At 47.4% G+C, this 8,090-nt stretch overlaps 1 protein-coding gene across 1 annotated transcript in view; it reads left to right on the top strand.

Annotated features, from left to right (window-relative positions):
• Positions 1-474: 474 nt before the first annotated feature.
• brinp3a.2 (bone morphogenetic protein/retinoic acid inducible neural-specific 3a, tandem duplicate 2) overlaps positions 475-8,090 on the top strand; it is a 46,723-nt gene continuing 39,107 nt past the window's right edge. The window contains exon 1 of the mRNA XM_062394783.1: positions 475-1,098. The gene's annotated coding sequence lies outside the window, so the exon portion shown is untranslated. The remainder of the gene's footprint in view (positions 1,099-8,090) is intronic.

Here is an 8,090-nt window from a genome sequence, read left to right as displayed (position 1 = left end):
GTTGACGTCCTCTGTGGTGGCGCTGCATGGAGAGCTCCAGTTGTTATGTGGGGGGGAGGGGGGGGGGGCAGTTATTTATGTATTATTTATGTATTCATAAATAACTGCATTAAAAGGGAAGTATATTAGGGCGTAAAGTTAATGACAGGAGTGTCATTTCGCTTAGTGCGCACCGGTGCTTTCCATTTAAAGTGCGGAGGAGAGAGGGTAACTGTTAACCAGGCGCTGGTTAGGATTCTCCCCACGTCCCCCCCCCCACACCCCCATCCTCGTCCACCCCTCGTTGGCAGCTATTACAGAGGCTCCTTGTGTCTTAAACATGTGATTAAGTGAGAGAGGGACACGGGGTGGGGGGGGGGGGGAGCTGAGCATCCCGAGCTGTCCTTCGCTGCAGCTCCGGCTCACTCCGGCTCCTGCGCTCCTCCACACGGCGATGCGGAGTAGGCGGGTCAAGTAGCGGGGGAGAACCGGCTCCAGGGCGGAATCAGGACGGGATCTTCAACCATCTCCATTGGGGGGGTGTTGTGTCCGCGCGTAGCAGCATTCCGACGCTGGTCCCCGCAGGCTCGAGGCTGAAACCGATGCGTAAACGCGCCGTTTTAATCTGCTAATCGACCAACCCTCTGCGCTCCTCCAGTCTCTCCTCCTCCTCCTCCTCCACCACCTACCCCTCCACCTACCCCTCCACCTCCTCCTCTCTCCACTCCTCTCCTCTTCACTACATCTCCTGCTGGATGATTTCATTTTGTAAAGCCATTATGTGCAGAAAGGTCAACGCCTGTGTTTTGCAGGAAGGCTGCATTGCACTGGGATAACTGGGATTCAGCCCCAGCGCACGCCCCGGCTGCTTTGCCCAAAGTTTCTCACCGGTGCAGAATCGAGATATCGTCCGGAGCAGCTTCACCGATCACTTTGGATCCCTGACTGTTTTTTTTTTGACCTGGAGTGTTTGTTTCTTCATCTGCGGAGTTACTATTCAAACCTTTCCCTCGAACTGGGAGATGAGTTACTCGCCGAACTGGGCATCTGCGAGCCACAGAGATTCATGTGGAGGATGGGAAATACTGAGTTGAACTTTATCTCCAGTTCCAAACCAGGGTGAGTTCTTATCGTTGTATCGTTGTGCATTTGTTGTTGTTGATCGGGTTGTGTGGATATGAATTTAGATTAAATTAACATGGCCAGGATTTCTGTTGGAATAGCTCTGAAGTGTGTGTGAGATGTTTTCTAAGGCTTGATCACAGTGCGCACACAGTCACACAGAAACACACACACACACACACAAACACACACACACACATACACACACACACACACACCAGCACACACGCAAACACACACATGCCCAAACCCCATCTCCTGCTACTGCTTTCAGGAAACCAAACACAATATTGCTTTTCATGCCTTGTCACTATGTACATGAGCACAATGAGACTCATGTCCTCCCACCTCCTCCTCCTCCTCCTCCTCCTCCTCCCCCCGTATCTCCCCTTTCCAGCAAACACGTCTAATCTCTATTCCTTGGGGGTGTATTGGAATTCTCGCCTGTGCAGGATCAGATCTGTAACACTGATGTGTGCACGCTGCTCAGTTTGCCGAGCACCAGCTCCTCCTCTGCCGAGGAAAAACATAAAATATCAAGAAATGGGAGGAGGAGAAAAAAAAAGGGAAAGAAGTCCCACTGATTTCATAATTATACATTTCCCCCTGAAGCGTCACCCACGTTGAAGGCGCATGAGTCAGGGTGGCCTCTTGGGGGCCGTCAGTGGAGGCTCTGATAATGAGCCAAATGCCCTCCAAGAAAACAAATAACACTCTAAATGCAATCACACTGGCCCAGGAGTAGACTGGCACAGGTGCTGGTTGTAGTATTTTAGATGGAACTTTATATTGAACCAGTATATCAGAGTGAAAAATGCCTTCCTGCCTTCCTGCCATCCCAGTGGCAGGAAGGCAGTTTTGTAGCCGGGGCTTTATGGAGGAGAGCACAGTGAATCACTGCTGTAATTCTCATTGCCACTTGCCAGGGTTGGGCAGCGGTGCCAGAGCCTCAGACTGTTTATAGGGCCACAACAGGGCCACTGTTCGGCAGCGTCCCCATCGATCCTGGGAGACTGGTGAACCCGACCGTGTCCGGGCCTGAAAGGCACACTGTCCCCTCCCATGAAGAGAGGGATTTCAGCTCATTACATCCCCAGACGCCACCGTTTGTCACCGTTAGGAAGTGCGGCCCGGCTCCATGTTTGTATTCGTCTAATTCTCTATGTCTCAGGGCGCTTGTTCGTCCCTGGAGCTGAGGAAGGAACAGACCTGGGATCTGCTCCAGCTTGAGAACCCCTCTGCATCGTTACATGACCACTGCGACTGGAGCCATCTATAGGCCTCTGGACTAATGACACCACGGAGCATCTCCACTGAGAGCCCCCCCGCAGTTCAGCGTCGAGCGGCTGGATGAGACGTCATCGTCCGTGGGTGTGAGAGTGGGAGAGGAAGGAGGGAGACGAGTGGCTCACTGCAGCCCTCCTCCCACTGCCACTGTCAACATGCCACAGCAGAGTCACAGTGTTCAGTTCTCCATCATAATTCCAGACTGATGGGCAGGTATGGGAGAAGAATGCTAACAAGTGTTGGACTTAATGAACGAGGGCCCTCGCCGTGTGAAGTGCTGCCGCAGTGCATTACATGACTTGTACTCGCAGGAAAGTGGGAGTTGAAAAAGAGAGAGAGAGGGAGAGGTAATACGAAGTCTGAAAGAAGACGAGGGAGAAAGAAAGAGAGAATTTTGTCAGATTCTGCTCAGTATCCACAGCCCATTATTTTATGATAATGAGCAAAACCGGCGAGTTTGACTTCAATCTAAAATGATGGAGAGGAGCAGCTGGCGGGAGAGGGTGAAAAGTGGTGAAGATGAGAAGATGAGCGTGAGAGCAAAAGAGGAAAATGATAAAAAGAAAAGGAGAGAAGAACGATTTGTGACTGACTCGGACGCTGAAATAGAATCTCTCAGATTAGCAGCGACTGGGGCGTTCGACTGAATTCTCTCTCTCTCTCTCTGAGGCGGCTGATGAATCTGAACATTCTCCTAAAATCAAAAACAATATTAGACGGACGAGGCAAGTGCAGAATTTTCAGTCCTGTCATATTCACATTACGGCCGACCGGCTATAACTTATATGTAATATCATAACCAAATTATTGTCATCGTGAATCAGAATGAAAGCTGCCTTCAGAGGGAACATGTAGTTTCCACATGTGAAATCGCGATCAAAAGGTTTACGTCACACGAAAACTCCTGTATGAGGGTTTATAAAGTAAATGACTCCATATTCTTCTCATGAGTTTAGCTATTATTACATTTTAGAGGAAAAGAGAGGATGAAAAAGAGAACCCATTAAAGTCTTTGGATTTCACAAGTTTTAAGAACATCACCATCTCAAAACACGTCCTGAACTCTGTTTTTTTCTGAAGAGGTTAATTTCTGAAAGTATGGACGGTAATTAAAACGGTTCCATGAATACGATTCACACAACAGCAATTTAAGGCATCAGATGTTACAGAAACGTTTATTTAAAGTAGGAACTTTTATTCGATACAAAGATCTTGTGTTAAAACCAAAACTATGAACATATTTTGAATTAAAAAAACACCTAAGCCGCTAAATCATGGAGGATTCAGAGAACAGGAATCCTTCAAAAACCTCCCTGAGGACAACAGGTTGTTTTAATTAAGAGAGTATGAGACAGAATGACATGCATGAACCTCAGGATGGTTTTTATCATCGATGTTTCTGCTCTAGTTTCTTTCTTCTTCTTCTTCTTCTGGTGTCTTACAGGCCTGTTTTAGACCGAGGACCTGTGACACAATAATAAAATAATAAACATCAATCAATTGTAACAAAAGCATCCCTCAGAAAGTAAAAAATATTGAGCTTCATACTTTTCCTTTCCCCACCACTTCTGTGTAGTGACAGGAAGTGAAGTGTAAATCAGCACTGCCTCCTGAAAGAGGAAACACTTCAAGTCAAGCCTTTGTGTATTGTTGTGTACTTTTGGTCTCCAGAAGTAGCTGCAGAGTGAGCGCTCCTAGTTTTTACTCCGCTATCTAGGGTCAAATTTGTCAAGTTTTCCCATTTGTCTGCAAAAGCTGCACAACTGCACCCAGGTCGAGTCTGAGAGAGAAACCTCACACGACTAACACCTTGGTTTGGACATCTAGGGTTTGGGATCCATACACGGTTAGCATGCATTAGCTCAGAGGGATGAGCTAAATAAATCATTCTAATGTAAATGTTACCCCATTAAAAAAACAACCTAGCAACTCAATAAAACAATTCTCGATTGTAAATAAAGGAAAGAAAAACAAACAGTGAAATCTGATCCAACCCTCCAACATTTCCATTTTTCACTCGGGAGGTGTTCAGGAAGTCGGAGCAGCAGCTGAAGACCCAAACAAAATAAATCACAGGAAAACGGCAGCGAGAGACGAGTGAGTTCCTTTTTTTAATTTAAGAGCAGCTCTGGTCCCTGTTTGCACGAGGCCACCAGCAGAGGAGCTCTATTTGGGCTTTTACCGTGATTCATAGCAGCTTCGCTCTCCGTGCGCTCTCGGCCGCCCGGTGATCTGCAGCCGAATAAAACTCGTGCCACAGAGAAGTTTACAGTCTGGGAACCATCTTCACACCGACTCCTCCCCCTGCTCGCTTTCAATTTCAGCTTTCAAAGCAGCTTGAGATGATTTTAACTTGAGCTTATATCGGTAAATGCACAAGGGCGGGAAGAGAGACACCAGCAGGGTGTTGGATCTATACCTTGATGATGACTGTTGCTGTAACACAAACCGAGGATGACGCACACATGCACAGACACACACATTCTGCCTATATTAATGTAATTGATTGCTAATTCATAATTGATAGTGTCTAAAGTTGTTGTGAGGCTGCTTCTTCCCTCTCTGCAGCGTGTTGTGTTTGGTTGTCAGAGAGAATCCGTGATGATTAGTTGTGTAATAAAAGAGAGGAACGGGGGGTCGCCGTGTTTCTTCTCATTTTATCGCTTCTGTCGGCCAAATTTCCATCGTGCAGTTTTATTTCTTGTGAGAGGGAAGGATTTGTCGGCCTGATCTGTTTCCGAGGACAGATCTGATTTGAACCCCCCCCTCCCTCTGCTTTAATAAGCTTCAGTCGTATTTCGCAGCAGCGGTCGGGAGCCGGGAAGAACTGGACTCTGAGAAAAGACACGATTCTGAAGTGACATATGCTCCAGCTCGGAGAATAGATCACACACAGTAACACGGGCCGGGCTTATTGGTGGATGTGCTCTGTGGGTCCCTCTGTCTACCGGCTGCTTTCATCTCACACGGACAACAAAGACCTTTTGAATTTCTGTAACAACCACAGACAACAGATCGTTCAGGGCGGGAGGCAGAGCTCATGTTCTGTCTGGCTTCCTGCAAACTGCTCCAAACTGCCCCAGTTTGATGTGTAATGAGCTTTTTTTAAATACTATTCATGAGAATCAGTGAAATCATTTGGGGTGACATGACGACGCGCTTCAGGAGCATGTGGCAGGAAGTGATGTCGTGCTCCGGGAGCCTCGGGGGCCTCAGCTGCTCAGCAGAGTTCAACAGACGAGTCAAACGTGTCTGTGATTGAGATTCAGAACAATTTGTGCTCAGGAGTTCAAACCTCGGGAGTCTGAGGTCAAACTGAGCGAGAACATGATGTAGAAGGAGGATCGTTTCCTACTCAACTTCTCTGCTCAGAGAATATATATATATATATATATAATAATGTTCCTCTGCAGCTGAATGTGAAACTTAACGTACTTCGTTATTTCTCTTAATTTAACCTTGTGGTAATTTTGAACCTTCATTAAATTATCTTGAGGGAATTTACAGTTTTAAAAGATTGTTTGAAAATAGAGTTTTAGGTAAATATAAGATAATGATAAAGAGATGATTTTGATATTGATGCACATGTGTTAGAGAAGTTAACACGGAGTTAATGAGATTCTATAGCTTCATCCAGACATTTAGTGAACTCCAGATGATCTCTGGACATTATCGGGAGGAGCTGTATGTGAGAACACAAACGTCTGAGTAAGAGAATCTGGACTTTCTCCCAAATTTCTCCTGGTCAGGTGTCTGTTATTCATGTGTCTACAAACATATTTGGCCTGATGAAGTGTATGTTACCATCTTGAATCAACATGCGAGCGCTTTGTGAAAAGATAAATTCAAAGACAAACACACATTAGCCTCTTTCAGACACATCATAGGCTCCAAACAAAGAGGAAGTGAAGCCAAATTCAACACAAGTCGAGGGTTCGAGAAGCCACAGGCGACAGTCGGTGCCGATAAAGCTTCACATACAGTGAGTCTGCATATAGAGCTGCAAATAACAAATGTAAATAAGAATCTTTTTTTTTTAGCGTGCGACTTCACCAAAACTAATTTACATACAAAGAGGATTATAAAAGATGAGGAAACGCTGCAGCTAAAATGCAAAGCGTTGCACTTTAAAGTCAAACTGCAGCGATAAAGAGCATAAGTTGTTTAGAAAGCCCAGAGTTAATATGCATGAAATGATGGTTCACGGTGTCCAGCTCCTTAATCTGGAGCTGGACCTGAAGACCACCGTGAGGGAGGTTGTGTTCAGTGGGAAGGTTTTAGTTTGGAGACTCTTCTGTATCGTTAAATCAGTTCCACGTCTTCTCCAGGAGGCTGAGACGTCAAATGCACAACTTACAAAACAAACACATATCTACTATAACCCAGTTCTGCCTCTCATGTATAAGTTCTAGGATCGGTACATGCAGGTTCTCGTGCACGTGAGTGAAAGACCTGTTGTGTTTGATGTCGTCTTCCCGGGCCAGCGTGGGAGCTCATCCTTTTTCTATGTGTTTTGTACGACAGCCGGATGAGTGCGACTGGCAGCCATATTATAATTCCACAAAGGCAGCGTCCCCCCCCCCCCCCCCGGCGCTGGTGCGAGAGGTATTGTTGACAGTTGTTGTAGGAGAGGAGATAATCGGGTTAATTAGGGCCAAAAAAGCTCATTAGTCAGCGTTGGAGGGGAAGATGTAAAGTTTATCAGTTCCTGTTTTCCCCACTTTGAGGATGGTTCCGCGGTTGGCTCGCAGACGGCTAACAAAGTGGATCCTGTTGAAGAAAGGTTCTAATGAAACGTTTTAATCAACCCCCCCTCCCCCCCCCCCCCCCCCACACACACACACACACCTGCAGAGCGAGCACCTTCCCTCCATCTTTCCTCCTTCTCCCCCATTGTTCTCCTTCAGTGTGAGATATCGCAGAAAGAGACTCGTTCCAATTTGCCAACACAGAGGATCTGCTGTGGCGGCGGCTCCAGTCATGGAAAGCGAACACACTGCAGGGAAACGCACAAACATGCATCCACTCACACAAACACACACACACACACAGAGCTGGAGTAGGTGACAGTAACAGCGTTGGTGTTGCACAGTGAGCGGAGCAGATGTTTATGAGATGAATGCTCAGTTCTTTGTTCCCGTTGAAAAGCTGCTGCCGAGTCTCTTAAGAAAGATTAGACTTGGTTCTCCCACATGTCCTCCAGCTCACTGTGTCCTCCAGCTCACTGTGTCCTCCAGCTCACTGTGTCCTCCAGCTCACTGTGTCCTCCAGCTCACTGTGTCCTCCAGCTCACTGTGTCCTCCAGCTCACTGTGTCCTCCAGCTCACTGTGTCCTCCAGCTCACTGTGTCCTCCCAGAGACACGTGTCCTCCAGCTCACTGTGTCCTCCAGCTCACTGTGTCCTCCCAGAGACACGTGTCCTCCAGCTCACTGTGTCCTCCAGCTCACTGTGTCCTGTGTCCTCCAAGAGACACGTGGCCTCCAGCTCACTGTGTCCTCCAGCTCACTGGGTCCCCCAGCTCACTGTGTCCTCCCAGAGACACGTGGCCTCCAGCTCACTGTGTCCCCCAGCTCACTGTGTCCTCCCAGAGACACGTGGCCTCCAGCTCACTGTGTCCCCCAGCTCACTGTGTCCTCCAGCTCACTGTGTCCTCACAGAGACACAGGTGAGCATCATCCCAGAGACACTGCTGCCAGCTCTG

The sequence above is a fragment of the Platichthys flesus genome, chromosome 9, assembly GCF_949316205.1.
Source record: "Platichthys flesus chromosome 9, fPlaFle2.1, whole genome shotgun sequence".
Lineage (NCBI taxonomy): Eukaryota > Metazoa > Chordata > Actinopteri > Pleuronectiformes > Pleuronectidae > Platichthys > Platichthys flesus.
This window is presented reverse-complemented; position numbering and strand designations above follow the sequence as displayed.